Source organism: Pyrgilauda ruficollis, unplaced genomic scaffold (genome assembly GCF_017590135.1).
Source record: "Pyrgilauda ruficollis isolate IOZ18807 unplaced genomic scaffold, ASM1759013v1 scaffold7, whole genome shotgun sequence".
NCBI lineage: Eukaryota > Metazoa > Chordata > Aves > Passeriformes > Passeridae > Pyrgilauda > Pyrgilauda ruficollis.
In genome coordinates this window covers 12,926,423-12,953,365 of record NW_024528821.1, presented here as the reverse complement: position 1 = coordinate 12,953,365, position 26,943 = coordinate 12,926,423, and positions in this window count along the sequence as shown.

Genomic DNA, 26,943 nt, shown 5'->3' with positions numbered 1-26,943 from the left:
GATTTTGAGAACTTTATCCTTGATCTTTTTTGATGCAATGGGTTCTGTTCTAGTCAAAGGCAATAATGAAAAGCTGTGTTTCCCTTGCTTTCTGACAATAATGCCTAAACTGCTTCTGTCAATGCAGAGTGGCCAAACACACATGTTTTCTCCAGTACATGAAGTTCCCCCTTCCTCTTAACACTTTTGTCCAACCTGGTCTATTTTCTGCTTAAATACACAATTTAATAATAGATTTCATTATATGTAAAAGCCACTCAAGCATGTAACATACCAGTACTGTTTCTTAGCATGGTGCAGACCTCAGATGTATCATTAACAATCATCTGCATATTACTGAATACAGAAAACTATTTCTTCATTTCAGCTTCAGGACAGAATAAGTAAATTTTCAGCAATATATTGTAAAGATACACTAGCTTCCAAAAAGCATTGGAAAAGCATTTTGCTCTGTTAAAACTACAAATACTGTGGATGAATGTAAGACTATTTGCATTTTTTATTATTTTTTTTTTAATTTGGGGTTTCTGCTTAGATGGAGTATTTCCTGTTTGCTCTATTTCATCTGTTATGTATATCCAAATTCAAGAGACCATAAAAGTTAAAACCAGCCTGTGGAGAAGCTTATGCTTTACAGTAGACTTTCTAAATGAACAGTTTCCAGCTTTGTTGTCATAAACATAAAATGCATTGGCTTAAACACAATGGTATCATCATCATATAAACATATTTTTGCAACAGCACCCAACGTGATCACTTTAACACTCACTGTCATCCTGAAAGACTTGTCTGGTCATGCCAGGTAGAAGTGAGAGATACCTCTCAAATTCTTCTGCTTTCTGTTCAGATCCTCAGAGTGCACCCATTTCTGCTGGAATGGAATTAATGTTCTCACAGCAATGGCAATGAAGGTCCTGACTTGGGACTAAATATCATCCCACCCATAAAGAGCTGCTGGAGTATTTCAAAGGGAATGTGGCTTTTGCCAGGAAGTTTTGACCTAACAGCAATTTATTCACTAGCCAGTAAGAAGGAAAGCTCGCTTAGATGTTTTGAGTTTTTGGAGAAGGCACATTCCAAACTACACTCTGATTGTATGCCCTTATCTTATATCTATCATCATCATCTTCCAGTTATTAAACTGTTCTTATTTCAACCCATGAGTTTTATTTTGTTTACCAGTTCTCCTCCCCATCCAGCCAGGGCAGAGATGGAGGTGGGTGTATAATAGAGCAGCTGTGTTTCAGTTGCCTACTGGGGTTAAACCATGTCAGCCACACTGCTGACAAACCTTAGATGCTACTTCTATTGCATGTGTTTAGTTGAGTGGGGTTTCAGTGCACTCAAGAAGTGCTCAGGATCAGAATGAGTCCATTTTCATCAAGGATCTCCAGAAAATAGACTGCAGGTTTGAGTTGCAAAAAAAGATTAGTAAGTTAAAGGCTTCAGAAAATATAGTGCTCAAGGAAGTTTAAAAAATATTAAAGTTTAAGTATGAAATATTAGGGCAGGTTATATTGTGCTGTGCTCAGGCAAATTTCCTCCAGAAATGGGAAAATATTGAACAGGTTGGGGGCGTTTATATAAGCATCATCATCAAAATCATCACCAGATCTGCAGAGGGTTTTATTGCCAGCAAAATCTCCCTCTGTTCTTTCAATTGGCAGGACCATAAATTTCCAATTATTGCATAATCTTAAACAGATGACTTCAGATAGGGTCTTTCAGACAGTGATGGTGACACAGAGCTCACCATGAAGACAGAATTCATCAGGAAATTTAAATGCAGCTCTTGAAGATGGATGGATAATGGCAAACAGCACTAACAGAAGCACAAAGAAAAAAAATATCCCAGATTGCCAGATGAATCTGAATTCATTTGTGAGGAAGACAGGAGGAGCTGTGTGTTCTCCCAACCAAACAACGTTTCACCAGCAGGTGCTGGATTGTCAAACGCATCAGCCACTTCAGCTGGCAGAGTACCCTGATGAAATCAACTTATTCATAGCTCTGGATCTCTAATGAACTGTTTTCCCAATTCCATAGCAAGAATGATCAGTGTGCCATAGGAATTTTGTCAAAAGCTCTCCTAGATCGTGACACAGCAACATTGCTGTGCTTTATGAGATCCTGGATGTCATTGTCCTTAAGAGTAGGCCCTAAGAAGGATAAGTGAGGAGAAGGTGATTAATTAATCATCCTCTCTGTTATTTTGGACTCTGGTTGACTTCTCAGCATTCCCATTCAGCAATGGGACAGGGTTGCTTCAGGTTTTGACTTTTTTTTTTTTTTTTCTCCCTTACACATGAAGTAAAATGGTGCTTGGGTGGTGGGGACTGCACGAGGTTTTACAGCATAACAGGCGGCTTGAGCTTGCCCAGGTGAATCAAAGGCAAGGACAGCTGGGTCTGGTGGCTACAGCTGTAGAAACAGTCAGGTTTGAACATTTCTAATAAACTGGGGTAGGGGCCACCTGCCTGTGGCAGTTTCTCTCTGCTGTGCTGTGATTTATTGTGACAGAAGGCAGGGTTAGTGTTATCTCACCCTGCTGCTGGAAGGATGATTTCGTGCTTTACCTTGACATTACTTGATGCAGTGCTCTCTCTCCCTCCATGAGGGTCAGTGTTTGCAGGGCTTCTGGGTTTCTGTAGGAACCCTGCCAGAATCTGCAACTTGTACCTACCTTGCATCACGAAACATCCAACCACATCACCACCACGGGACACCAGGGAGGTCAGAGCATTGGTCCTCCTTTTCCTGGCTGAAATACAATGTCTGCTCATAGAAACAGTAATAAAATACCCTCCAAACAAACAGGAAAGAAAACACAACAACAACAACAAAAAACTCCTGCATGTTGCCCTGTTCTTTTGAGCTCTTCTAAGCCTTCTGATGTTTACATTCTTGTAACAAACTTTCTCACACATTTTATGTAAATAACTTATTGTTTTGCATTCTTTTATGGAGGAGAAGAAATTTGATGGACTGTTGGTTTGTCCAGTGTCATTGGAGAGGTGGCACTTTCACCCTCCAATCCACTATCACTTTTGGAAATCTATAAATGTTGGAGTCAGAAATTAAACACCCACTTTTTTTACCTTGAAAAATCTAGTGTCTGCATCTTTCTGTTTCGTGTCCTAGAGTGACACCTGTACTGATTCAGAATTACCCCAGGAGGAGAAAAAATCAGTCTTAGAACTACCCTTTGCCTTGGTTGTGCTTTGCTGCTGCAGGATATTAAAGTTCTGGCAATAAAAATTCTGTGCCCTCTTGTCCAGGCAGGAGAAGGCGGCTCCAGGCAGGAGAAAGGCACGGACCAAAGGCACAGAGGGTGCAAGGGAGCAGCTCCCACTGCTGGGCCTCACACAGCTCAGCTGAGGGTGGGGGATAAATCCTGCTCATCTGTACTCCCCCCTGTAGGCTTGGAAATCACAGCCTCACTACCAGTGACCAAACACGTCGTGATCATAGCTAGAGATATAAAACCTGGATGGAAGCGGGGTCGGGCTTTCCTTTTGTTCTGTTTGTAAATGCAGACATTTATTATTTTACTAAATTTAACCTCACCAGGAAACACATCTCGGTCCTCTTGCACCTTTGGTGCAAAGAGAATTCATTACGCCACTTCTACTATTTCACTGTTTCTGGGGATTTACTGGCAAGTTGGAACACAAAGCAGGAGTGGTCCTAATGATGTGACAGGAACAATAAAAAACTGAGCAAATAAATGTAAAAAATGCCAGGTTTTGGTAAAATCAAGAGACACTGCAGGGAATATTAACAGCAAATACCTTGTACTACTGTTTTGTTTATTTTTTTTTAAATTTTTTGTTTTGTTTTGTTTTTTATCACTGTCAATTAAATCACCTGATAGGATTTCCTGAAAAGTCCAATTGAAGTTGTTCTGATTTATTTATAAATATGTCATGGCACAAAGACTTACAAGTTCAGTTTTAAAAATAAATTAGACTCTAAAGGTTACATAATGGAGGGAAGTAATGAGCATCTGTGGCATCATGGTGCCACATAAAAATCTTCTTTGGGGGATTTGCTGCATACAGACACCTGCTTAGCAATGATGCCAAAGCTCACCTGTTTCCTTAACTTTGCAGAGGACCAGAATCACCCAATAGCCTTGATTCCAAAATACAGCTGATTTATTTATTGTATATTATATATACATTTGTACATATGTATATTATATATACATTCTAACTAGTTTTTAAGAACATAATATATATATATAAAATAAAATTTGAAACTGGCTTTTGAATACTGAAACTTCAATTCATCTAGTTGATGAGTTTAGCGTGGAACAATGATCAAAATTTGGATTTGCAGAAAATAAATCCCTGGACTTACCTTCCTGTTCTTCAGGCTATATATATATATATATAATAAAATTTGAAACAGACTTTTGACTACTGAAACTTCAATCCATCTAGTTGATGAGTTTAGCATGGAACAATGATCAAAATTTGGATTTGCAGAAAATAAATCCCTGGACTTACCTTCCTGTTCTTCAGGCATCATCAAACATTCTTTTGCATACATAGTTAGAATGACCAAAGTAATTAACTTGTTATTACCTCAGTGCTGGAAAAAAAACAACAAACCCAACCAAAAAAACCCTCTGTTTATTTAAGAGAGTCCTGTTATCTCTGCCTACCCTGGAGGTGACTTTGGTCTAATTCAGGTGGCTTAGAAGAGAAAGCAATGAGCAGTGCAGACACAGTCCTGTCGGGTATTTCAAGTGTGGAGCCATAACTGCTGGCCAAAGAAGGAGCAGCTGGAGGTGACTTCCAATGCTTTTAGAGCTACATCCAGAGCAGAATTTCTGGCTTCAATCACATAAATGTGTTATCCAAAGGGATCCAAATATGTTCTCATATTTATGCATAACCTGTTGGGAGTTGCCTGATTTTGTCTGCCAGTATTTTTTTGGTTTCCTTCTTATAAATATGAAGCACATATATCTAGAAGTAACTATGTTTAATTTTATTTTTCTTCACATTGAAGGATTATACTTAAAAGACATTATTCAAGGACATTTTTAAGTTTTTTTGCTACCTTTGAATATTATGTAATTCCCCAAAAATAAAAATGTAATGGAACTATGAATTATAATTAATTGTCCTTAGACTGTTCTTTTATTTATCAGAAATATTTTTAAAAAACATTTCTGCAGTAGCCTATATATCTTATTTAGAGTTGTGAATTCTGTTTTGGTGATGCATTTCCATATTTTGCTTCATGTTCAATGATTTACTATTGGGTTTTTTTTTACTTTAAGAGTACAACTGAAGCTTGTTCAATGTTTTTTTAATATTTCACTGCTGTAGATTGCTAATTTTACTGGTATTAAATTTAAAGTTGCAATGTTATGATTCCTCACTTTTATGACTATTGATAGAAGGGGAAAATGCATCAGATGATACAAAAAATAAAATATTTTGTGGAAAAATGTTTCTTAATGAAGATTAAGCTTGTTTTGGAATGATTGCTTTTGGGAAATAATTGATATTACAAAAGTCAAGTAAGAAAAGTAAGAAAATACAATTTAAATTGCACCCAATCCATGGTTTACAGTCCATATCAAGTTCTAAGAGCTATTTTCTAATATCACTTTAAATTTTATATCCAATTTGCAATGCCTGTTTCTCCACTGGCAAAGAGTCATGCAAGCCACAGCGTGAGCAGCAGTAAATCAGCACAGGTTCACTGAAATCCATAAGTACAACAGTTTCCACCAGCTAATGAGCAACGCCACTTTTGCAGAGAACATTGTGTTGTACCAACATCTATTTAATCTACACAGCCCTGGGTAAGATCTTCTCACAGAAACAGACAAAAGCCACGACTTTCATGTAGCACTGAAAACCTCTGGCAGTCCTGTTGCATTTACAGGCACCGAACGCTCCTGCCCAGCCCATGGACTCCACCAGCAGTGCTGAAGGGAAGATTTCCAGACTCAGACTTTCTCACCTCCCAGGTTTTATTTTGAAGCTGGCCCAAGCTGGTTTAGGAGATGTGGCCATCCAAAAGCTGTTTCATCTGACAGGAGGTGCTGGCTGCATGAGTGTAACCTCTGACCATTTCCCATGCATTTTATGGAGGCACCTTCCTAAGCCTTCCCTAATGGACAGGGCTAGGGTTAGGTCTAAGTCTAGAGCCCAGCTCTAGCAGTCTTTCATTCCAAACCAATGTTTCTACAAACTGAGGGTGGAGCAAACCTTGCTGGACACCTGCTAAATAAAGAACCAGGCCCATGGATTTCAGGGGTCCCTCCTCACGTGTCAGGGCAGGCAGACACTCCAGGTTTTGCCACAGTAGGGACCCAACTGGGACAGAAGCTCCTGACACAGCAGTAACAACACTGCTGCTAACAAAGCACTTTTCTAATGAATAAATTGAATATTCTCCTCTTTGGGAAGGTTAATCTAGCACCTTTCATGAGCACAGTACACATTAATACGTATCTTGCATTAAAAAAAAAAAAAAAACGCAAAAAAAAAAAAAAAACCCGCAAAAAAAAAAACCCCTCTTACACATTGATTAGAGCTATAGCAATTCATATTTCCTTTTCATCCTCCCCACCTCCTGGGGTCTTAAACATGAAGAAAATTACTGCATTGCATTTGTACATCCATAAATGGCAATAAACCTTTTAAATATAAACACCACTGTGGATTTTCATGTCTTTTGAGAGAAAATATGATGGGAGAACATGATGGGAGAACTTGGGAACCCAGCAAATTTTTTGCTAGTTTGTTTAAACATATAATTTAGTTTTCATTCTCTGTTTATGTCATAATTTTTGTCAGTCCAACAAGGCACTGAAGCTGAGGCCCAACTTTAAATTTGTGCCTATTCTTGTCGCCTTCACTGGGACCTAGCAAGAACCCAGGCAGAGAACAGAATGGGACTATGGGATGTAAGATATTTAGGAACCACATAAAAGGAGCTTGTGGTGGCACCTGTCCTCAATATCCTACCAGAAGGTCACCATAAATCAACTTACTACAGAAACTGTTTTCAGACAGAAAGGAAATGAAATTGCACTGAGCACAGTGGGTATTTTAAAGTAGTCTCTTAGGATGGAAGTTTGCCTGTTGGCAATGCTGCAGTTGTGGATATTACAAATGAAATATTCTGAATGTGAAGGCCTTGGTACCGTTGGTATCCTTGATACCAGGTAGAGGAGCAAGAAAGGGAGGGAACCACCCCACTGGCATCTTGTTAACATTCCTGACAAGTGCACCAAGGACACTGGAAAAGCACTATACTGCTAATACCACCATGTGAGCAATAAGACATGCCAAATTCTGAAAAACACCTCCCTCAGGGGAGCAAGTGAAAGCTGTTTACAATAGATCAGAAACTCCTGTCTGAGATTTATCAGCGACTGTCACAGGTGAGAAGTGTTTACTAACAAAGCCAGAACAAGTGACAGAGAAGGTGATGACTCCTTCAGGATGCTCAGCCTTTGGAATAATTCATCTTGTAGCAGCAGCCATGGCAGGTCCCAGACTGGAGCTTTCAGCAGGCAGCTCGGGCACAGCAAAAGCATTCCCTACCCTGGGCAGATCTAATCTAGCCCAACCGTATTGCAGCTGCCCTGAGGCAGTAAGGGAAATGGAAAATGAATCAGAGTGGATCTGATTCTGACTTCCATGAGCGCACTGCAGAGATTCATTTCCCTGCATTCGATTTGACTAGATTAGATTAGGACAAGTTCTTTACTGTGAGGATGGTGAGGCCTTGGCACAGCCTGTCCAGAGGAGCTCTGGATACCCTTGGAAGTGTCGGCCAGGCTGGATGGGGCTTGGAGCATCCTGGTCCAGTGAAGGTGTCCCTGCTCTTGGCAGAGGGGGTGGAACAAGGTCATCTTTAAGGTCTCTTCCAAGCCAATCCATTATGGAATGAAATTCTGGGAAACAACTTCCATTAATTGCATGAGGGAACCAGAAGCTTTGCCTACCTAAGGTTCTGTATCAGCTGTACCATACAATCAACAGAAATATCATTTTTCTATTCTGCTCTTACAGTTCATAAATTTTACTCTAAGAATTGAATGGAATCTGCAGTTGGTAACTAATAAAGGAGAACTGAGAAGTCCCTAAAAGAAGCCAGGAATTTTTTGATAGATAGCTCATTATGTTATATTTTGACTGCTCAATCAGCTGTTCTTTTTTAAATAAACCCTTCATTCCAGGTTTGCTGCAGTTCATCACCATTTTTTGAGATTCCAGAGAGTGTTTCCTTCTACTTTCGGAAGCATCTTTCAGGTCCTGACAGGTATTTTCTAGGAAAGCTTACTGCAAGTGCACTTGTCTTCTTAAATTAAACAGCCAGTGCCATTTGCAAGCAGATTTCTGTAGAGACAATCAAAAGCTTGAAGACCTCAGCCCCTTCTTTCTTTAGGCCTCTAGCAGCCAGAAACACGTCGTGTTTTTATAGGCTCTATCACATATTTGCATCAATCTCCATACAATAAACCTTGTCTCCTCACCACACCAACATACACTGCTCATTACAAAAATTAACAGGCTAATGAGCAGGAAGGGGGGATCATTATCAGTTCTGATGGATGGGCAGCAGTTCTTGTCTGCTGATACCCTATGCCAGAAATGACATCATAAAGATCCACCTAGTTTCTTTCCTGTGGCCACATATTAAGTTTTCCAGCTTAAAGTCTGTTATAACAGAAATATTCATCAAAAGCAGGCTAAAGGAAGACAAGGTAAGAATAGCATGTGACTACATCAAAAGGTATTTCCAAAGGAACTGATTTTTTCACATATATATTTCAGTTATTGAGATCAATATTGGTCTTTTCTTGTGGCCTAGATCATAGGGCCTTAGCAAATGCAGATAATAACCCTCCCTTTTCTGACTCCCTGTTCTGACTGCAAGCTCTTTGGGAAATAGATGACCTTTACTGAACAGATTTAGAAAGAACCAAAGCTGCTCTCTAATCTCCGTTGCTGTTTATGTGCTCTGGTCTAAGTAGTGCTAGATAAAAATCCTACCTGTGTATTCACACCGGTATCTTCACAGTAGAGTCATTAAGAAGTTTCTCAGCAACACCTACATTTAAAGGCTTAAAACACGATTCCATTGAAACTCCTCCAGGTATCTTGAGGTTACCATAGACTGTGATCACCAGCAGTTTGCAAATGGTAGCCTGCAGCCATAACAAAAGGCTTGCTTGATTTCTCTGTTTGAGAGGTGGGACAGTAAAGCAATAAATATGCAATGTGCTTTCCTCTGTGGAAAAGAAAGTGCAAAACCACAACAACAGGAACAGACAACAACATTTGGAGATAACACTACTAAAATAGAGACAAGTTGCAGCCTGAGGGCATTAAACCTCCCTTCCCTTAAACTTCTGCTGTGTACAATCATTGCCTACAGGATCCCTGTTTTGCTGAACTTTTTAGCATCCAGTGATCATTAGATGGACCACATCATACCAAATGCTGACCAAATGAACTTTTATCCTTTCTTCCACCTTGTCTTTCCCTGAACCATAAATGAAACCAACTTCTATCATCCATCCTTTATAAACTTATCACTTTCCCCTCCATGTAATTTATCTATTCCATCCAGGATTTTTTAAAAATGTTTTTTGTTAAGTTTTGAAGATCTTTACAAAACAGAGAGGCAAAGGAATAAAAACAGGCGTCTGAGAAAGCAATAATAAAACTGGGTGTCAGCTGGAAAAAAAAAATCACAAAAATTAGGCAAGATTTATAGCTACTGAAAGAGAACGTGACTCCACTGACACCAACAATCTAAGAAATGTGTGCAGATATGCATTTTTGTCTTATATTGCTATTCACAGCAGCAATGTGAATGGCAATATAAGAGAAATCCCCTGACGTTCCACTAACACAGTGCAATCCCGTTTCTCTCATACCACCAAATACATTTATATCTAAATCATGGAATTCATTGCTTTATATTTCACTTTCTGACACATACTCATGGCTGATTCCCAGAGTTACTTCTTCTCTCAGCAAAAACCATATTAATATCCCTGCAAGTGAATATCTAGTGAATTTATTATATGAGGAAATGGTTAGACACATACAAACCTCAGAGCAATTTAATCCATGCATCAAAATACTTACAGTGCTGAATAAATTGAAAATGGAATGTGTGATACAGATCTGTGTTTGGTGTAGAAGCAAAGAAAGTCACTCAAGTAGTTTTCCTATCACAAATTAAAGTACTTAAGATTTCTTAATTCAAAGCTATAAAAAAATTCCTTCCTGTGGGCACTGCAGAGCAGTACATTTTTTATAATTATAATAAACAGCTTGAAGTTCTATCTAATCAGATTTGGTTTGGGATTCTTTTGTCATTAGGTTTTTTTCCGCCAATAAAATTAGAAATGTAATGCATTGTAGGGAAGATAGTGTGTTGAGGTTTCAATGAAGCAGCAGAGAGATGCAAAAATCTTAATTCAGAAGTGGGATGGGCTATTGATATCAGCCATTCTCAAACACTATATCATTTACTCCTTTTGGAGACGCTCAGAATTTCCAGTTTATCAGAGTCCAAAGTGTGATCTGCTAGGATTGAGTTTAACATATAAATAAGGAAAAATACATTACGAGGTTTAAAACCTTAAACTTTCATGCTTGAAATAGTTTTACCTTTATGAAAAAAGCCCCAAGCACAATACAGCTGAATGACTACTCATTCATACTCCCTATGACTTTCTGAGAGACTTTCTCTACTCCACTAAGAACAGCTTAAATGTGCTTTTTTTGTTTTTCTTTCAATGAGTCAGAAATTGTCCTTTCTATAACCCGAGGCAGCATTTTCTGCTCTTCTAGGTGGTACAGGATTGTTATCAGTCTGGATATTATGGTGTCCAAATGCCATGCCATCTAGTAGGGGAGCTGTCAGCACTGGGTTTATTTTTGGGCACTGGTTCTTATCACTGATTTTTACTTTTGTCAGTTTGGGTTTATTTTTACTGTAGTAAATTAGTGTTTCACATAGAGGCAAATCCCAAAGCAGGGGGTCTGGCAGCACACAGGTAATTCACTTCCAGAAATCCCAGGTCAGCACAGGAGTCTGGTATCAGCAAAGCCAGTCCCACCTCAAGCCTGTGATTTAATCAGGAACTGAGAGAGAAGGAGACTTCCCTGCTGTTTGTTCAGCTCCCAGACCACTGCTGTCTCAGATCCCAAACCTTGCAATAGCTCAGGGGCAGAAATATCACTCAGCTCCCAGGGATGGAGCTCCTGGGCTGGGCTGCACAGGGACATGACAGGTGACATGACAGGTGACATGACAGGTGACATGACAGGGGCACTGCACATCTCCAAGGGCTCACTATGCAGACCTGTCCATTCAAGAGAAAACTGATATCCACGTGTCTTCAGGTTGCTATAACACACACTAGATAAACAATAACCACAATAATTAGGTAATACAGCCCTATTTTCAAAGATGTGCTGCCACTATCTTAAAGATAGCTGCCTGATATCTGCAAGCACCTAAAGCACTTTGAGGATTGGATTCTCAGTGTAGATCCACACAGCTCTTTGAGAAGTGGACAAACTGATGCTGAGCTCTCTGGATCTCTGGTGAGACACAAGTTCTTTTAAAAATTTGATGCCAGATGAAAAACTGGTTTTGCCTGTAAGAAAGTTCTATTTGTAAACAAGCAGGAAAAAAAAAAAAAAGAAGTACAAAGTACATGCATAGTACAAGTTCATCCTCCTGCCTCCTAGTTCCTTCCAGAAAGCCTGAGCAATTTCTCTTGCTCTGAGGTAACACAACCTCATCTTAATGCAGGAATGTGAACACAACAGTGGAAATAATGGGGGTACATCCAGATAAACATTCTGGATCTGCATCAGTTCTTTGTGGGTATTTTTAGCTAGTGAAAAACTATTAAAACTATTCAACCATGTTCAAAGAATATTTTGTGTTAATTTTGTGTTTTCTGTTGTTTTTTGTTTGGGTGGTTTTTTGTTTTTTTTTTTTTTTCAGAATGCGACACATTTACATAAAGTCTTGATTTCTTCTGTGGTTTGGTATAGAATTTACTCCCACTTTAAATGCCTTATTGTTTGATTTTGGTTGTTGCCTTATTTTTTTTAAGTCAGAAGCAGAAAAATTCTTGATGGCTACAATCAGCATCCTGTTACCCACACACTGATTCTTTAGCTTTTGCCTTCTCACAGAGCTGTTACATCATACAAGCAAAAGTAGATTTACTGGTGACAACAGTAAACCATGTTCAAGTTATAGTGTAGCATTCTTCTGATGAAGTTTCCCATTCAAGCAACACCAAGGATTTCTTAGAGCTGCTGAACCTGTGTAGAGTTGGCAGACTGTAGTTGTGGCATTATCTCTGCTCAGGACACCAGGGTGAGCTAGGGAGAGCTGAGGGTGTAAAAGTTTATGCTGAGGGCTAAATACTGGATAATTTCTGTGATTACTTAAATGCAAGATATTAGTGAGCTCTCATTCCCATGAAATCATAACACAGCCTCAGCATGTGAACCAGTCCAGGCACAGCTTCCAACCTCCAGCCGTTTTATTCTCTAGCACTTTTAGTATTTCCACATCTGCATATGATTTTTTGTCAAGCAATTATTAAAATGATCCCTATTAAAAAGGTGCCATATAAACCAGTTCCACCATTGCTACTGTTAAAAAGTATGAGTTATAATTTCTTCCCTGAGGAGAATTTAATGCACAAGAAAAATACAACTTCCCGGAATGTGGCTTAAAAATTTATAAGGACTGGAAAGCTTTTGTCCAAGTATCTCATATTTACAATAATGTGCTCTGTTGCCCAGTGTGATTAGCACGTACCAGATCTACAGCCCTGCCAGGGCTGCTTTGTTAATTTCTTAGAGGACATAAATCATCACTAACATGTGACTTAACATTCTTTATCTGAGTCCATTCCTGTGAAGTCACCCTGCATAAAATGCACCCAACCACACAGATAGAAGGGCTATAGTCTCCTGTGGTGGTGCTTTGGCAATCTGGAGGATGACGAAAATTAAAAATCAAAATATTGATCCGTGTCTGCTGCATTTATACAGTACAGAGTGTGTGTGCTGTGGGTGTGTTGTATTTCTTGGTATACATGAATATTTAAACCAGAATAATTGCCTTTGTATGCAGAGGATTTAGTACCTGGAATTCAAATGAGAAAGCAAAATCCATTCCCATTCCATTTATTAGGTGATGAAATTGTATTGAATTATGTCAATTCCTCTTCTCTCTCTTCATTTCAAATAATATGTTCTGTTTAAAAGGGATAAAGAAGTGTCAAACAGCCAGAACTGGTACCCACTATGGAGCAAATGGAGGGAAATAAAGTGAGTGGGCTTGGGATGCTGGCAAACTTTCTGCTGGAGCAGAGGTCTCAGTTATTGCCCCTTTTAACAAACATGTAAAAAGGATTTGGAAAAAACTTGCACTGAAAAATGTTACCTTCTGTGCAAATATAAATTTGCCAAAGAAAAGATCAATGTGGAAATAGGAGCATGCAAATTTTCCAGTTACACACAGAAAAAAACAGACTTTTTTTACACACCCAAAAAGTGTGCATTTCTAGCAATTATCTCACAAAGAATGAATTTGCAATGCAGAAACAATAGTATCTGTTTGAGATACAAAAGGATACAAAGCACAAAGGATTAACACTTATTGGCAATCAGCTGGGAAGACAGAATTCATTCTCACTTTTTCAGTTCACATCAGTGAGAAACACACCTGCAGAAAATCAAAGCCTGTATTGATGATGTTCAGGAAAAGAGATAATTTTATTAGAGCAAATAGCTGTAAGTAGCCATGTGATTTTCAGCAACCCACAAAAGAAGCATTACATTTCTGAATTATTTTATTCAGCCTCTCTCCCAAACTTTTCATCAAAAATCTCATCTCAATCTGCAAGAATCTTTTGCTCACTGGCTGCACTTTTAAATGACCAGCAATCAAGATGGTTAAGCTACACTACAAATCTAGTCTTCTGGTTATGGATTTTTAATTACTCTCAATTACTCCTTCTCTTTTTTGATCCCTTATTACTTGTTTTTGCCAAACACGATCCCAATCCAGCAGCCATTCAACTCAGCAGGAGTCATTCTATTAATGAAGTTTTGATCTGTAACAGCTTCTTTCATTTGCACCACAGACTATCAGGATCAAATCACAGCTGAATGATGTGGTAGAACAAATTGACTCATGAACAGTGTAAAGTCTGGCTTCCAGATTACTCCTGTCCTATTACCAGCCCCATCCCATCTCCCTCGGTAATTCCCATTTCCCCACAGCTCTGTCACAGTGGTTCTACCCTGCACATTCCCAGCCCCTCTGCTATTATTCTCCTCTCCCCCAGCAGCTCCCTTTGGTCTCCAGGCCCTTTCCCTGCCACATTACACACCAGAGCAGCCATCCTATCATGCTGATTGCTGTGCCCTGTGCTGTGCAGGAGTTGGCTGAAAGGCTGTTGGCTCTACGGCTGCTATAAACTCAGCTGAGAGCAAGGGAGTACTCCCTGTTTATTTCTCACTAAAGGCTCTTTGCCATGTAGCTAGCTGTCAATTTTAACAGAATATTTAGGAGCTTAACACCTTCCAGATCTCTCTGTGCTATGAAAGTAGTGGATATTTCCAAATTTGGTTGGAGTTTGCTAAAAAAAAATTAAAAGCTGCTAGGAAGTAAATGACTCACAGATGGACAATGTCATCACGAGTTGTGTTTCCTTAAAAAGCCAGACTAAATGTTCCCAGAAGAAGGTAACAGTCTTATAAAATCACAGACCAGGTATGAATGATAGTGCACTGGCAGCCAAATAATCCATTTTCAAGAGCAGGGTCATAAAAGAAGAGTTCGTTTACTCAAGAGAAGTAATTCTGATGTGCATTTGCAGTAGAGTGGTAAAGCTCTCAAGGTTACTGAATCTGCAGTGAGGGAAGACTTATTTCCAGCTCCCAGCCTGCAGGTCATTGCAATCCCAAACAAGTGATCACAGTTATACAGCTAATCCTGTTTATTCTAGACTTAAGCTTGAAACGGAAGAGAAAATCTCAACTACCCTTGAGTTTTTACCTGGAAACTGAACTGAACATCGCCATGTAGGCTTATGTCTTTGTAAGACTGAATTGCACTCTGAAATTTGAAAAGCTCAGCTTTAGGGGGAGTAATTTTTATTTTATTTTATCGACAAAGTTTACTTCCCCTTTGTCTTTTGTATCAAAAGAAAGTGAGCTTTTCTCACCAAGAGAGTTCATGCAGAATGTCAGACCATTGTCCTTTAGCTGCACATCCAACTGTTTACATCTGCAAGTTCCACTGGAGAAATAAACACACTGAGCACAACATTGCCATCAGTTAAAATACCAAGCTGCCTCTTCACAAGACAGGCCATGCATAGCTAAGCATCAAAATATGTTCCCTGTACTGTTATTATTATGATATGACAAAGAGTACTCACGTTTTAATGATGTTATCTTCTAGTGGGTTGATAATAATTTAACCTGCTTCAGTGGAGATAATAAAAATTCGTGTACTTTTACACATCTCCCTGCTGTCAATACTGGATTTTTTCCACTTTTTCTTTATGTGGGATGAATAACCATCTACCAAACACGAATAGCAGCTAACAAGCTGAGATAACCCCATCAAAAAATGATTATTATAAGATCCTTGACTTTTTCCTCTCTGTCCTTCAAACAAAAACTCTTAAAAGTTAACAAACTGAATTTTCTTTTTGACAGAAACACCAAACAATGCCTGAAACACTGCCCACATCTGTGAAACTATATCTAATCAAATTCACGCCTGCATTGGTTGCCTGGGTAACAATCAGACAGTTGCTCCTACAAACAAACTGCGAACAGCAGAAGGAAATGTGCTCTAACTGGAAGCACCTACTTCCCTGAGCTTGAGCCTTGTTAGTTTAAGGAATAATCATATATAAAATGATCTTATTCACAAGGCAGTGGATGAATGGAGGAGGGATATTATAGTGATTGGCTCACTCCGGAGGATAAGGAAGACTTAGGAAAGGTTGTGAGCAAATGAACATAAAAGCTCAGCTCCATTTTTATCATTCTCTCCTTTTCTTCTCCCTAAGAAGCACAGCATGGCATTTGGATGTAACTATATGTCCCTGCATAAAGGGGTGATTCATTACTTCTTTTTCAGCACATAGTTGAAGTTATTGTCTCCATTTCCCCCTCGCAGCACAGGCCCCAATTGATGGGCTCCGTGTCAGGCTCCTCCTCACCACACACAGAAGAGATGGCTCTTAAGGATGTATAGAGATGTGATAGGCACTGCAATGGCTGTGGTTTCCACAGCAACGGGGATCATGCAGGAGCTCTGAGCCAAACTTCATCTCCACCCCATTCCTCCCCCCTCCATCTGACCACACAGGTTTCCTTCTTCACGCTCCCCACAGGCGCTTCCGGGGGAATCCAGCCCCGTTTGGACGGTGAATGTCCCTCACACACTGGAGCGTAGGGGCTCTATAGACAAGTGCTGGCTTCAGGGCTCACAAGATTTTCAGACAAGTCAAGTTTGTTAGCCTCAAGCATTCAAAAATTTTATTTTAATAAGTAAGATTTACTTATATAAAATCTTTAGTTTTGACTTAGTATCTTTGCATGAGGTTTAATTTGACTTCTGTGTTATAAAACTTAAGCCTCTCTTCATGCGAAGGTCAGCTTGAAAGTCAGACAGGTGTTTTTTGGTGGTGTTGGTTTAAATTAACAAAATAAGCTGCTTACAAAATAAGTCAGACCCAGGACAAAAAGGATCTAAACAAACAATCATTAGGATAATATTCATAGTGGCATGCCATAAATTAGGCATATTGCAGCTGTCCTGTAGCACCTGTTTAAAAAAGGAAAGAAAACAGAATTGTAAAAGGGCTGCTCCTAATTGAAACCTGAATCAATTACCTGCTAAAAGTAAGTGCTGTAGAGGCACATACTGGTACTGCAGATTTCCCCCTCTGCTATGTACAGGCTAAAGCCCCTAAATAGTGCCTTACATCATGGGCTTCAAGTTGGTGGGTGTACCTGCAAAACTGAAATCATCACTAAAAAACAAATATAAAGATGCCAAGCTGACTTCCTGGCCACAGAAGCAGAACTGACAGAAACAAAAGTAGTGTGGGAAAGGTTCATCAAGAGTGTGGTTACTTACTTTGCCAGCAAGTAAGCCTGTTGCAGCAGCAAGGATCAAATGCTGGCTGCTCCTCATGGTCGGTTTTTCCACCAGATTCACAGCTCTGTTTATTTTGGGGAGTTTGCTTTGCCCTTGAGCAGCAGTGGCCATCCATTACATAATGCTGGACTGGCTACATGGCACAGTTTAACAGAAACCAGCTCTGAAGTTAATGCATTTTTATCTTTACACTTGTCAAGTTTGTATGGTAAAGAGATTTTATACAAAAAGGCCTCGCCTCTGTAATGAGTTTGCAGGCATGTGTGCACATGTGCATTCTCACCCCCCCTACTGCAATCAGCTGGCAGGGAGCTCCCAAATTCTCTTAGACCCCTGTGTAATCCCAAATCAAAGAGAGCTACTGACCACAGGGTGTTTAAATTTGCCCAAACAGGTGAACTTTCTAAAAGGTTGGTAAAGGAAAGCTTCTTGCTACCTCAAGCTTTGAAGCAACTCTGGCTGGGCTCTGGAGGAAAAGGGAAATTTCTGTTTCCTGGTGCCTTACTTTGAAATACTTTTTCTAAGGTAATGCCATGCTTTTAATCAAGAGAAACTGTCCGACACCGCCTCATCTTTTTCATCCTTCTTAGACCACAGACTACTTATGTGTACATTAATCAGATTGTAAAACAGCGTGCCCAGGGCTGGACCAGGAGCAAGGGTCATCCCCTGCAGACACTGCCAGCACTGGCCTTCCAGCTACTGCAGCTCCAGCTTCGAACAAATGTCCTGCAGCCGTTGGCTCTGGTGGCTGCTGCTGCTGATGTGCGTTTCCATATCGAATCAGATACAGAGGAAAACACCCAATAGAAAGTTGTGAACATGAGCAAAGAAATAATGAATGCTCCATAAAAGCAAGAACAGCCCTCAAGTCCCCAGTATTAGAGCATCCACCACATCTGCCTCTGCTGACCTCACCTAGAGGGATTTGCTATGCAAAATGAAGAAACTGTCATACGTACTTATAGAAATCAGTAACATACTGAAGTATCAGAATTTTTAAGGACTGCTTTTTTGTTGTCTGTTTTTTATTCCAGCTCTGGAAATATTGTGGGCAATCTTCAATTTCATAAAATTTTTCCTTACAGGCTTTTACATACATATCAACCTGAAACAGATTATCTGTTTTCCAGCACTGAAAAATGAGATTCTTCCCAGTGGTTTAGCAATAAGCACTTAGAAATTATTTTAAGCTTATTACAAAGCAAAACACTTTAATGTTTAGTGCAGTTTGAAGAACACTTTCTTCTTGAAAACTACATTTTTTATTTTTTCCCTGCCCCTATAGTATGGTTTTCCAGTTCCTAAAAAAAAGTCAACAGGTCATGATGATACCAATGTGCTGTTTGGAAAGCATCAGGAAAATGAAAGTTGCCTAGTGTGACTTTTTTCATTAGAGACCTAGGCTTTTTTGTTTGTACATCTTTACTTATTGCTGAGATATTTTATAGTGTTAGCTGGGCAGAATTTCTAAACCTATCTTGAACCTGAATGGTTAAAGTGAATGAGTGAATGAATGAATGAATGAATGAACAAGACTTTAACCTAGGAAGTAGAAACTGAGGCAGAGTATGTGTGCTCTGAAGCAGTAGGGAAAGAAACAGTTGCCAGTAGAGTCCTAGAACTCCTCACTGTGTCTGAGAAGAAAAAAATCTCAACAAATTAGTGCTAAATGAAAGACACCTTTAGGAAACTGCCTTATGTAGGGAATTGTGTTAAGAGATAGCATCAATAAGGAGATACAATACAAATGAAAGACAAAAAGTATGATACGTACACATTAACTTTTGCTTTAAAAATCACATTTTTGTGGGACAGTTTACTATTTACACTTACAATAAGAAACCCTGGGATATTTAGCGTCAATATCACATTTTTTTTTAAATCAATTAACTCATTACCTCATACAATATTCTCTATGAAGACAAGTTTCTGTCAGAAATTTGTTGCCCCCCTCACACCTGACTTTGAATATGAAATTGGGCCAAAGTCTACCTTGGCCATCCAAGCCACAAACCATCCACTACTATAGTCACAAGAACTGAAAGTAGAACTTACTACAGAACATTATTTCATAAAAGTGGAAGAGCATTACTTTTATGTTTTATCTCCTGCACATATGTCCCAGGGAAAATTCAGTCTGTGCTTCCCATTTCTGGAAACAAGGCACTTTACTTTGTAAACACTGGTCATATGCATCACTTAGGTATCCGTGGTTACATAGATGTAAAGAGCTCTTGAATTACATCCTACTTATTTCCTAGCTTCTCTGCCTCTGAGGGTTGCTGCAGCAGCAAAAACCGTGGGTCTGAACCAGAGTCTACCAAGGCTGACAAGGAGATGACATTAAATACAAATCTGAATATCTGAATAAATTAGGCAGCTGGTACAACCCCAGTTGGTCTTAATTTATATGCAGAGTAAGCAAGGAAAGAGGAGACATTACAGACTGCAAAGGAATTTCAAGCCCACATCATCTTTCCATGGTATTGAATGGAAAAACCTGTTACTTGTTCTTCCAGCACATCGCACTTCCATGGGCACCAGTGACACTGAACCCACTGTAAAGGTCATCCTGGGGCTACTCAGGTCAGCGGAGCTCTGCTGGCCCCAGCAGATGCGGGAGAGGCTGTCAGAGGGGCTCCAAGCCAAGCCTCCTTTGCCGTCCCCACAGTGAAGCAGGAACATCCTCAGCTTCTTTGCCAGGGGGCATTCCCCTGTTGCACACAGGTAGAGATATTATAAAAGAAAGGCCTCATAAAATGTGGTTTAGGTCCTTCTACTCTAGCTAAGCTAACAGTTAGCTTGTAACTTCCCATGTGAAAAATCATGAGAATGAAAGCAGTTAGCACAACAAACTATTCTGGTAAGAGAACTGTTTGCACCTGTGAAAAACAAGAAATCTGTCCCATGGGAATCTGTGAAAAAAAAAAAAAAGTAAACTATCCAGGAATAAAAAGATTTGATGGGCATATATAATGCCATTTACTAACCAATGAATTGAATAGCAAGAAAGCTATGAACCACTTACAGTTATACACGAGGTCTTGAAAACTGCATAAAAATGGGCTGTAACATTAAAGATTGGCTTTTCCTGCATGAGGAAACTGAGTCCTGACTGCTTATTACTGCAACATTCCCCAGTACACATCCAATGAAATTCAGGAAGATGTCCACTGGTGCCCTTTAAATGGGAACAAAGAAAGAAGGAGGGTGAGACTGGCATTCCATGGATTCCCTTTTCTGTTCTCTGGGTTAAATAAAGGAACTTCACCATTCACATACTGGAGTTAATTACCCAAAGAGAATAAAGTGCTGTTCAAGAAGCTGACATTCACTGTTTTTACAGAGGTTAATACATGCAGTGGCTCATTCCAAGCTATGTTGTTCTAAAAATGAAGGTGATCTTGTGTTCTGCCACCACAGTTTGAAAATTGCTGTTTAGTCTTGGATCAGAGAAGAACTTGATGACACCTTGCTGTAAAAATAAAATGATAGATTTGGGTCTGCATTTTACAGTCCCACAACACTGATCTTTGATATTTCTTAGTCAAGCTTTCTGTTTGAGGTTTGGAGATGATCTTATTGTTTTTTCTCTCCTAGAAAAGGTTTGTTGCTCATATTCAACCTCTGAAATCTCTTGTGCACACCCTGTCATACTATTTTTCAAAACCAGCATTTGATCTTGTGAAATAAATAATATGAATAATTCATGAGAAAGACATTTTAAAGCCCAAATTCCACCCTTCCTTTCTTCCTACTTTTTTCATTTGGCATTAAAGCTTTTATAAACAGGCACATTTTGGCAACAAGCTAGGCTGCCTGTGGATAGCAGGAGTATCATCAGTTGGAGAAGCAAAATCACACACAGAAAAAACCCCTTAAATATAACACTGGAACAATAAATACTGCCAAGACAGTATTGATTCAGCATACTCTTGAAATATGTAAAGCTTTTAATTCCATGCTCTCTCACTCTTTTTCCTTAAGACCATATTACATTAAGTCATAGACCTGAGACCTTATAGGACAGCATTTAAATGTCACTGCCAGCATTAGCAACATCTTCAGGTTTGTGAACAAAAACAATTTACTGTAAAAATGCATCTCCACAAATCAGTGTTCCTAAGTTAACAATTTGTTTCATTAATATGATTTATAAACTGTTATTTAATAATTTTTAAAAGCATGTGACATATTGCAAAACCTTACCACATCATTTCATGAGTGGCAGACAGTGGTCATAATTTTATGCCAAATTCTAACATGTTAACATCCTTTTTTGGAATCTTTCAATCCTACAGCATGTCTGGCTGCTCTTTAATAAAGGGGAGTGGTTTCAAGGATCCACGAACAGTTTGTGTCTCCATTGGCTCATCAGAAATGCCATCAGAAGAAGAGCACACTTCTGTGTCAAACACCCTACAGCACAGACTGGGTGATGAGATAGGAAAAGAGCCCTGCTCACTGCACACAGCCCAGGCACAGCTGTTTCTTGGTGACAAATGGGGAAAATCTGATATTCCTCAGTTCTGTTCCTTGTAGGTCACTGAGATAGCACTGAGATAGATTCAGGGATGAATAGTTGGGGTGATGCTCCTTGCAGAGAGGCTTGTACTCTCCCCTGGTTAATCCCCAATCTACAGATTCCTAGGGAACATCTTGTGGCCTGGAAGCATTTAGCTCTGCCCCTCGCTTGTTTTGGAGTCCACCTTTCATCAGGATTCCTGCTCTCACAGCTCTCCTGAAGTCATGGAAGAACACCAGGGTAAATTAGCCCATCTGTTTTCATATGGCAGGCACTCAGCAAGACACAGTTTAGCACAGTGCTTAAATAAATGCTTAACCTTAAGCTTGCTATTAAGGACCTAAGGAAATGCTTTCCTGGATTAAGAACAAGAACTACTGAAAAATGAAGGAGATGTTCATTGTCTGCAGCACAGTCAGAGGCCTGACAACAGAGAGAGGGAACTGCTTTCAGGTCTGTGTGTGTGGGAGGGGACAGTCAGTGGAGGTGGTGGCCATGTGTGAGCACAGAACAGGACACAGATTGTAGCATGGGGCTTTCACATGCCATGTTCATGACAAAAAAAAAAAAAAAAAAGGAATTGCACAGAACTGCTTTTTACAGCTTTTAAGCTCTACTGGCTTGTGTCTTGGGCCATCTCACCCTCCAGATATGAGAGTGACACAAGTCCCAGGGAGGCACAGAGGCAAGGACCTGAATTCCCAGGTGTGCAGGGACAGCTGTGCTGCCCATAGGTGCAAGGGCAGAAGCACAAGGGCAGTGCCCTGTGCTATCACCTCAACCCCTCACACTGCTCTGTGCTCCCTCAGCTATGGGAGGTAGAAGCAAACAGCTCCAATTTTCTGTGATTGGGGTAGTGAAGATCCAGGTGGCAGATTCTCTGCAGGTTCAAAATAACTCTCCCTTTGCAAAACAAATACTGCCTGCAGGTGTTTACTCCTGCCTTTCTACAAACTAAAATGAGACAACACGTTTGCACATGACTAATCTCTTCATAATGCATTTTACCTCCTGCAAACTGCTTATAAATGTAATTATTTTTCAAAAGACTGAGAAATCTGCCAGATCTTTGTATATAGGTCCTTGTGGATGACACAATCCATCACCTTTTCAGTAAAGAACTATACAAAATAAAATATTTAACTGGTGATAAATTAAATATTAACGGCCAATGCATCACAGACATCTCCAAATGTTTACATGAGTATATAAGTTAGTGCTTATTTTTGTAGCAGCTCAGTCTGTTCCTACCTATCTTGCTTGCTAACTTCTTCATAGGCTTCTAAGCAATCCCATGACCCCAAAATCACCTCTAAGCAAAAATTCCAGGTCAAGAAGTTCAAACCCATGTTGTTTCAGTTCTTTCTCCTGTATCCCTGAAATATATCCCTACTTCACCATGGACTTCTGGGTTTCTTGGCTTGCCTGTGTCTGTCTCCATTACCCACTCTGATTTTTTACTGTAGTTGGAGGTCATGGTGGCACAAATAGAAATAATTTACCCCTGCTTTCATTTACTGAAGAACAAGCCCAGCATCTTCCTCTGCTGGGGAATCTGCAGAGGTTCTGTGGGAAGCTTTGAGCTGGCAAAGGAGGGGAGGCTGAGGAGGCTGCTCAGGCAGCTGGAAGGGGCTGTGTAAGAGCAGAGCATCCTGCTGGGGTAATTAGAGAGCTCCTACCAGATTTATTCCAAGATCAAGGCCCTAAACTTATTTGACTCCCATATCTTTGAAAAGCTGCACACTTAAAATACTGGACAGCTGGAGAAGTACTTTGGCAGCTTGGGAGGGGAGTTTGGAAAAAGTCAAAATTTTCCTCCCTAAAATTAGTTTGCTGACAAAGAGCATTAGGTCATCTGAGACAGATGCTGTCTCTCATGGAAATCAGTGGGGCTTTAAATCCTGCAATTTTTTTCTCAACACCTGAAAAAGATCCCCATTGTGGCAGTTCACACATGACTGATCATGAGCAAGACAAAGCAAAAAGAATATAAAGTTTCCCTTTTTAATCCCCTTCAAAATAGCTCAGGCATGTATGATGGAAGTAGCTGTGAGAGGTAATTGCTGCACAGTGGCCCAATTACTCACATACTTCAAAACAACCCAAAACTCCCACACCTGCTATGAGTGAAGGGCTTAAAAGGTGTGGGTTATGAAACACATAGAGGTATCATTTCAGACCCTATATAAGTGTCAGTTTAAGTTTGTTTTTTTTTTAAATTCTTACTACAAATTACCATTAACCTAAATGTGGCTGTTAGCTGTGACTGCTGTTCTTAGTGTATGGTTAGTTGGTTGTTTTTCTTTTAACTTGAAGCTTCTGTTTCAGATCAATTAAAGCCTCCAGTCTCTACAGGAAACTGAGTTTTGGAAAATTTGTGTAATGCAACTAAAGCCATGAAGGTCCCAAGGTTCACTGGGTCTTTAGAGACCTGCTGTGGTGTTAATATGCCTTAACATGGCCTGTAAAGGCTACAGACATGGGGAGATAACCTTTACAGAAATTATTTTCTTTGTTTTCCTTGGATTTTTTCTTTTTTAACAAAACCCCCCCCCCCAAAAAAAAAACCTCATTATGAAGATCAACTATAAACTATTCCACATAGTTTGGGTTGAGTTGGAATCTCCTTGTGATAAGTCCAAGTAACAGAAACCCTTCTTCACCCTTAATTACAGTAGCAGTATTGGGTGGTGCTGCATTAAACTGACCTTTGGCTTTATGTTTGCTGTGCTAAATAAATAAAAAAAAAATCACAATTTCCCAGTAACAAACAGAAGCATATCTTATCATTCACAGTATGAAGTTGTTACTACAGTGCCATCTTCAGTGCGTTACATAAAGTGGAGTTTCCCTGTAGAGGATTTTTTCTTTGTTCTTTATGGGTTGGAAATTGATTAATAGGACTCCAACTGCAAAGGAATGAGTAAAAGAGGAACAGGTGAAAGCCTTCTCTTTGTTAAAAAGTGAGTGTTGTTATTAAGAAAATAAACTATTATACAAGAAGCATATGTAATTATTAGGCAAAGCAATCTGAATCTGGCCACCATAATAGGTTTTGAGGTAAGAAATGGTTGTCCTCATTTACTGCCAGTGACACTCGGCAATACCACACGGAAATGCAATTTTGCATGTGCACATGCATTATGTGTAGCACATTACCAAACCATTAGAACTGTTAATACAAGATTGAGCGTATACTATTTACTGCAGGGAAAAGCATGTGTCTCCACACATCTGACAGAGAACCTGGGCTAGCTGTACTGTGGGGGAAATCTCATTCGGTCAAACAAGTTCTTCCTACCCAGTCCCCAGAGTTTAGACTGGACCCAGAAGTGAAGATTACTTCTCCTCTTGCAAAAGGGACTGGCCCACATATTGAATAGCAGACAGCCAAGGAGAGTCTTACATTCTTGATTACAGAGCTCTTGTGTTACTTTTCCTCCCTGCAATGCTAAAAGAAGGATGTTACTGAGCCTTGTTCCTTGGCCCAAGGCTGTTGTGGGCCATGGCAGAGGTGTGCTCCAGAGGGTAAAGGAGAAGGCATTTTGGCCAAAGTCACCGGCATGCTTCTGCTGTCTCTGAGTGTATCTAGTCCGTGATAACTCCTGTTCTAGCTCATTGCAAATATCTGCAGAGTGGGTGTGAATTCATGTTGCTGCTTCAGCCCCATATGGCACTGAAAGGCACTTGGGCAAACTGACCTTGTCCATGTATAACATCGCAGGGAATACTGGCGTGGAGAAAGGAAACAGGAGCTGAGGCCAACTCCACATCTCAGTCCCACAGCTTGTCAGCATAGCGAAAATGGCCAAAGGTGCCAATGACACTGGGAAATATGAGTGATTTTATTATTATAATGCAGATGTTCTTTTGGGAGGGAATGTATTTGCTTGTCGTTTTTAGGCTTACATGTTTTCTTGCAGATGGCTCAGAGTTGTATTGCTCTGTACAGAGTAAACAGGTCTATTTAATAGCTGAAGAAGAAAAGTCTGCAAAGAGGAAAACACAGCTTATCCACTCTCAATGATATTTCTCAATCTGAACAATGGAGCTCTGTGCAGAGTACAGTGCTACTTCCCTTTTGAAATGGATTGTATACTGATAATACTCATCATTTGCATGCTGCTTTCATTTTGAAAGCACATTACAAATGTATAGGAATCCTTACCAACACACTTTACAATTTATAATCCTTACTATCTTTGCTGTCATAAGTGGTATAAATTACTTGACAAAGCTACACAGAGAAAATGCATCACACTGTTGTTTTGTTGACCAGTACAGCAAAATCATAAAATCATGCTCATGGCATAGCTCCAGCAGCTGAATGCAACTCCAGATTCTAGGAGAAGCTACTTAAAAGATAAAACCTCTTATGGCATCCACAGCTTATATTCTTGAGAAAGGATTACAAAATAGGGGCCTCGTTTGGAAAACCAAATTTTCCCAAATTAATTCCTAAATATTTCACTTGTATTTTATGAATATTTCACTTCATTAAGACAAAATTAATTTTCATTGAACAAAAAGTCTAGGTTATTCATGATGTTTTTGCTCTTTATTTTCTTAATAAGCATGAGAATTTAAAAGCAAAGCTTTTTTCTCTAGACATTCGGACCCAATTTCCTGAGCATATTTGTAAAACCACTGATTTATTGAACTGATCATAGAAGTAAAGATCTTCGTAAGTATAAGACAGTGCAATGACATGGTGATATTTAAGAAGGAAGCCATATGAACCCCAATTATTTCAAAGTGCTAACCCCATCCAAAAGATCACCCTTTGTATGAGATTTGTACTCTTGTTGCTAACCAACCTCATCAAACTGCAAGCACAACTCCAGAGGAGCTGGAAGTCTGGTCCCGAGGAATGCCTGCTGATGTAACTTCCATTAAAGCAAACAGAGAGGGAACATTCAAAACCTTGCATTTCATTCCTACCACACAAAAGGCAGACACTGAGGATGAATCTTTGCAGCTAAATTGTGCCCTGAGCTGCACATATAAGTCCCTTGGCACCCAAGGGCATATTCTAACCCAGGAATGGAAGTTGAAAAGTTGCATACTAAAAATATAAACACAACTGCCTTCTTTCTCTCTCTCTTAGCAAAATAATTTAATAGTACTGATATTAACCAACAATGTGACCATTCCTTAAAATACCTCTATTTTTCTTTTTCAATCTGGAAAAATTC